This window comes from Equus quagga, chromosome 13, assembly GCF_021613505.1.
Source record: "Equus quagga isolate Etosha38 chromosome 13, UCLA_HA_Equagga_1.0, whole genome shotgun sequence".
Lineage (NCBI taxonomy): Eukaryota > Metazoa > Chordata > Mammalia > Perissodactyla > Equidae > Equus > Equus quagga.
This window is the reverse complement of record NC_060279.1, coordinates 37,200,773-37,207,647: the sequence shown is the minus strand read 5'-3', so window position 1 is coordinate 37,207,647 and position 6,875 is coordinate 37,200,773.

Here is a 6,875-nt window from a genome sequence, read left to right as displayed (position 1 = left end):
AGGGCAGGAAGTGTCACCTCGCCCACAGCCCAAACTCTGCTGGAGGACCCACGTCATGGAAAGCGTAAGACAATTGTCCCTCCCCCGGAAGCCAGGCAGCCAAAGGTGGTGGTGGTGTGGTGGTGGTATTTGTGTCACTCTGTGTTTGGGTGTTGGGAAGTCCTTACTGCTATCTGACCCTAGCCCTCCTGGTTCTTTCTCCACTCCCTCACTCCAAACTGGGACTTCCCTTTCTTTCTCTCTCTCTCTCTCTCTCACTCTGTCTCTCTGTCTCTCTCGGCTTCTGTTCTGAGCAGTGGCAAAGGGGATGTCAACCTCAGAACGATAAGCCCTATAGGGTGCTTGGGCTTCGAGTTCCTCTGAAGTTCATACTCAGGATTATACTCTTAGGACACACGAAGAGGGAAGGGGGCAGGGCTGCAACAGGAAGGATGTGGGTTAGACTTCTGGAAGGACTTTTTGAGGTCATACGAAATCTGTGAGACAAGGGGATAGAGAGGAGGGGTCCTGGCTTTGTCCTCCAGCAGGTAATGGAGCTGGGTTAGGGCAAAACCAGGCAATCCTGGAGGAAGGGAGGCGGAATTTCCTCCAACTAAGCTGGTCATTATTCATAGCAACACTCTTAGTAGTTGTTAATAACATTAGTGCTGACGTCTTAAACTTACTCTGTGCTTACACCTCCTGCCTCACCAGGGGACCAATCCCATTTCTCTCTCATTTGCTCCTCACAAATGAGAAGGGGACAGGGAATATTATCCCCATTTTCCAGAAGGGTAAACAGAAGCTCATAGAAGTTAAGTGCCATGGCCAGGGTCCTTCAGTGTCTCAGAAGTTGGTGGCGGAGTTGGGACTAGAAACTAGATCTTCTTTTACTAATTTTACTGTGGTTTAGGCCAATAGTCCGTGGCTATGTGCCAGGCCCGGTACTTGGGGCTGAGAACCCAGAAAGAAAAAGGATCTTGCCACAAGATGTCAGGTAGGGGAGATGACTTGCCAACAGACACTTGTCAACGGTTGTGGTGAGTTCATGGTGTGGGCTGCTGCTGTGGGAGCCCACCTCAGATGCTCCTCATCTAGCCTAGCGTGTGTGCATGTGTGTATAGGGGGTTGGGGTGTCAGAAAAGGAGACCGAGCTGAACTGAGGAGGATGAGTAAGGCTGAAGAAGGTGGGGAAAGGTGTTTTAGCTGAGGGACCAGTGTGTGCAAATGCATGCAAGAAGGAAATGGCATAGTGCATGGGCTAGCTGCCGGGGAGTGTGTGACTAGAGCAGAAGCTGGCTTGGTGGCTGCCAGCAGTAGTTTACGCAACTGGAGAGGACCAGGGCTGTGTTACATGCCGCCTTGTGCCCAGGAAGGAGTTTGGACACCAGATGCTCAGCCTGGAGAGCTACTTCCGCACCAGCTCTGGGCAGGGAACCACTGGCGCAGTCACACCCACGCCCCTCCCTGAGCTGCCTGCTCCCTCTTCCCTTCCTTACAAACTGTGGCCTTACCCTTGGTTCCAGCCCCCAGGGGTTGGAAATGAGACAGAGGTGCCTTAAAGATCTTCCACAAATGCTTCAGAGTTTGGGACCTGGAGAGGAAAGTCACTTGCCCAGCATTCACAGTAAGTTAGAGGAGGAGCTGAACCTCCTGAAAATCAGTGATAAAGCCAATTTATTGAGTAGTCTCAATTCAGTAGGGCTCAAATCTGACATGGTTTTATTTTTCTGCAGTCACTACTTTCAACCAGGCTCTGCTCTCTTTCTTACTCTGTAACATCTTGAGCAGATGCTATAATTTCCACTCACTTTTAAGCATTGAGAGTTCAATTTAGTCCATTTTAAAACTCCAATATCCAATCACATATCTGTGATTTGAACTTCTTTTCCTTCCTCCCCTCTCCCACCCTGTTCCCCTGGCCAGTGGCTGAGGGAGTTGGAGTGGGGAGGGGACATGGTCTGCTCTCCTCCTCCCCAACCCTCTGAGGCTGGGGCAGAACTGGGAGGAGAGGAGGTAGAGGGGCATCTGTTTGTTATCTATTGCTATGTAACAAATTGCTGCAAGCTCAGCGGTTTAAAACAACACACATTTAATATTTCACAGTTTTTGTGGGTCAGGAGTCTGAGGACAGCTTAGCTGGGTCCTCTGCTCAGGGTCTCACAAGGCTGCAGTCAAAGTGACTGCCAGGCTGCGTTCTCGTGTGGAGGTGTGACGGGGGAGGAATCCTCTCCCAAGCTACTCAGGTTGTTGGCAGCATTCATTTCCTTGTGGGTGCAGGACTGAGGTCTCCGGCTTCTTCCTGGCTGTTGGCTGGAGACTGCCCTCAGCTCCTAGAAGCCGTCCTCAGCTCCTCGCCACTTGGGCTTCCTGATGTAGCTGCCTAGTTTTTTTTTAGTCAGATGGAGAAAGAGCCTCTAGCAAGATGAACGCTACAATCTAATGTGATCGAATACACGTAATTACTTATACCTTTGCCATATTCCATTGGTTAGAGGCAAGTCGCAGGTCCTACCCACACTCATGGGATTACACAAGGGCGTGAACATCAGGTGGCAGGGATCATGGGAAACTACTTTAGAGTCTGTCTGTCACATAAGATTCATGTCTTATGTCTTATGTCACTAGTCACCTGTTGGAGTGTAAGAGGCCTGACCTCGCTCTGGCCTGTGGCTAGTGGTGGCCTCTGCTTTCCAGAGGCACTGCTCAGCTTTGATCTGTGTGGGTCCATCACCCAGAATCCTCTCAGGGGCAGCCTACTGGGTTTCCCTTCAGCCCAGCCAAGAGCCCCATCCCATCCCTCTTTGAATGATACATCGCTTCTCCTGGCCAGCAGGGCAGTCCTGTGGCTCTTGCTTTTGACCTCTCCTGAAGCCATGGAAACTGCTGGGTCTCCTTCTAACCATTCCAAGATCTTTGGGGAGGCGGGGCTGCCCATCCTCATTTTTCTGGGTCCGCTGCACCATATTCCTCTTCTTTTGTTCTCACAGGCTGCTCTAGCAATTCTCCAACCTTCAGAAACCTCCAGGTAAGAAGTTCTTGGTTCACGAAAGCCAGTCAAATTCTACAGGGCACCTGTAGTATCAGTTGTCTTGTCCGTTGCTGATTCTCCGGCCCCTGGAACTGTTCCTGGCATGTTGTAGGTGCTCCATGGTAATTCGTTGAGTGAATGGATGATGAATGATCTCCCTCACCATGCTCTGCACGGAAAGCATGGTAGGCTCAGCAGATATCAGCTAGGGAGCAAGATGCTCGTGTCCTCTTCTTCAAGCCCTCCTCCCATGACAGTGATTCCTTGAGCACCCCTCCTTCATATGGTTTGGAAGTGTAGCATCAGTTAGTATAGGCAATGTTATGCTGAGGTACCGATGAACCCTAAAATCTCAGCAGCTTAACACAACAGAAGTTTGTTTCTCACCTCTGCGAATTACACAGTAGATCTGGGCATTTCTTCAGGGAAGCTGTTGCCCAGATGGTGGCTCAGCCTTTGAGGTTGCCTGAATATTGTGGTGCTGCTATATCTACACACCTTTGCACAGTCGCTGTGGCAGGGGAAGAGGAACACGAACTGCACACTGCTTCCTAAATGCTCTTCTTGTCTCTGGGAATGAAACACGCTCCTTCTGCTAACACATCATTGGCCAAAGCGGGTCACACGGTCATGCCTCATTTCAAGAGTCAGAGATGTGTATTCTTTCATATGCCCAGAAGGGGAGGAGAGCCAGCTATATTGGTGAGTCCCAATCGTGACTACTAGAGTAGGGAAGCATCCCAGCTCAAGTATCCAGTCTTGAGGACAACATTGGCAAGTGTCTCAGCAGGGCCCAAGGCAAGAATCAAAGTATGATACCTTCTTTGGGAGGTATGAGCTCAGGGTGGGGAGGATGAGGAAAAGAGAAGTGAAGCAAAAAAAGATGCAAAACAATGTTACTGCATTGGTTACCACTTCAAAACGAACTGCAAAGAGAGGCAGCCAGTTGCCAGACAGGCATTTTCACTTGACAAAGAGGACTTTCTCCAGACAGGGTGCAAGGTGAAACCACCCCTTGGAGGAATTCTCAGAGGGCAGAAAGGAGGAGGAATTTATCTTGCCGGCTCTCTCTTGCTTCCCACTTCCCATTGCTCAAGGTTATGCCATAGGCAGAGGTTGCATCCCCTGTACCTTGGTGTCCACTTAGGAAGCCAGATTCCATGGCCCATAGTGTGGTATTTGATATTAATCGGAATTGGAGTGGTGACTCAGAGAGATAGGCTCAACATGTCGGGTGTGAAGACCACGTATTTCTAGCCCTTCAGCTTGGACTCCATCAGCTCAGGCCACAAGGAAGGGCTCTGATAAAGGTGGCAGTGGTTTGGAAGGCAGGCAGCCCTTTGGAAATAAAGAGTCAATGAAAAGAATCTCAGGAGGTGTACCAGTTTGTGTCCAACACAGTCCACCCCTTGTGCCCTCTCATTATATTCAGCCTTTATACTACAATATAGGGCTTACAGTTGTTTTGTACAAACAGAGACATCCTTACTTATTCTCCAAGAACGGAGCTACAGGTCCAATCAGTTACATGGCTCCCTTCAAGGTGGAGGTCAAGAGTGTTTTCCTCAAAGACTGAGGCAAGAGGATTAGCAAAACAAGCTACAATCCTCATAGTTGTAACTGGTCCAGCGGCTCTAATTGATAGTCATCGTCTCCTTCTTCTACTACTCATTCTAGATGCCCCCTCCTTCAGTTAGCATTTCATCTGGTCTGGGTTGTTTTCCTGGTAGGGTGATCCAGACCTTCATTCCCAAAAAGTGTAGACCCCTAGTTGCCCTGCTCTTGTTGGTTGTTGTAGCTACCCATTGACAGTCATCACCAGGCATGAAAGTACTGAGAGATGCCCCAGAGAGTCCCTGGGTACCAGACATTCTCCCTGCCCCCATTGTGCAGCAGCCATCCTGTCTCCACATGGTAACCAGGATCGATTATCCTAGCCAGTATGAGAACTTTCTTCCTTTACCTGTTGGTCCACTACATGAGGAGCCCAAAGTGGATGGGTCGTAGTTGCAGCTTCCAGTTTAGTAGAATTCTTACGATGTCATTTGGTAGAAATCATCTCCCTCTGTTAACTAGGACCTCTAATCTGGAAGATCCCAAGATTATGGTGAAGGGAATCACAAATTCAGAAATACGTCACTGGATGTAATAGCGAGAGGAACCATTTCCAGTTCCAACCCCTGGTACCCCCATCTGGGTATTCTGGTTATAGGGGACTGCATGTTTTTGTCCCCCCCAAATTCATATGTTGAAACCCTAACTCCCAATAGAATGATATTAAAAGATGGGGCCTTTGAGAGATAATTAAGTCATGAGGGTAGAGCCCCCATGATGGGATTAGTGTCCTTATTAGAGGAGGAAGAGAGCTCGCTCCCCTCCTCTCCATTATGTAAGGATATAATGAGAAGATGGCCATCTGCAAACGAGGAAGACTGTCATCACTAGACATAGAATCTGCCAATGCCTTGCTCTTGGACTTCCCAGCCTCAAGAACTGTGAGGAATAAATGTTGTTAAGTCACCCAGTCTATGGTATTCTTGTTATAACAGCCTGAGCTGACTAAGACAGGGACACAGTACCGTATCATGAGCATTGGTTTACGGGATACACTCCATCTTGGAGGAGAGAACTCCAACTCGACATGGTTTCCCAGATGGTGCTTTCCTGAGCCTTTGACAGGTCATTCTATCATTCTATCAAGTTGACTAATTTTGGGTGATGGGGTCGGACTAGTAAATCCTGTGGTCATGAGCCTGTGGTGTGCCTCTTTGCTGTAAAATGGGTTCTTTGGTCTGAGGCACTGTGATGTGGGATACCACATTGAGACATCAGGCATTCTGTAAGCACACAGGTGGTGCTGGAGTTTGCATTGATTCTGGTAAGGACAAATCACTGCCCCCTCAATACCGGGGGTCTGATATAATCAACCTACCACAGTGTGGCTGGATGTTTTCTCCCCCTACTGGGGAGTAGCACAATATACACAGCTCAGAGCCAACTTCTGCCGCGAGCAGCCTGGGCACTCAGCAGTAGCTCCTAAAGTTGGTGAGAGGGCACCGTGATCTTGAGCCCATGCTAAGCCTCCATCTTGCCACCACGTCCACTATGCCAGCACTAGGGTGACTGATGACTGAAGAGAAGGGCTGGCTGACAGTCACAGGATGAGTTATCCTGCCCGATGATTGTTCAGTGCCTCCTCCGTGACGGATGCTCCTTGGTGGACATTAACGTGAGTCTCAGAGATCTGCTCCCTTCCTGTGTGTTTCCATAGGTCCATCTACGAGGGCTGGGTCTCAGGTGAGGCAGTGCACGATAGGGCATGAGGTTTAAGGAAGCCTTCACTCTTAGGATCATGGAAATGTACCCCAGTCCTGGCCTTGCCATACGCTTATCTCTTTCCCAGACCCCCTTTGCTTCAACTTTTCATTTTGCTCTTTCCAGGACTCTGACCAACTGACAAAACCATTTGCCACTTACTAGTAATCCATGTGTGTCCTTCCTCTGGACTATCTCTCCCTATACACAAAGTGGATGACCAGATGTACACTAGAGAGGATTTCCCTTTATCACTGTCCTTCAGAGATGACCTGAGTGGGACCATAATTCTAGCACATCCGTCAGTTGGTTATAGGGAACGCCCACGAGGCCATAAATGTGGGTTGAAAAAGAAGTACTGCAACAGAGGCAGGTGATTTGGGGTCCGGGCCGCCTGCTCATGCAATTTCCTTACACATTCTGGGCTAGCTCAAGCCTGATCCAAATGTGTCACTCCCATCACACAGTGGATTACTGCTTTGCCGTCCAACTTTAGGACTCGTGTATCGGACGCATGGATTCAGCTTTTGGTGGGCAGCTCCGGTTGAAT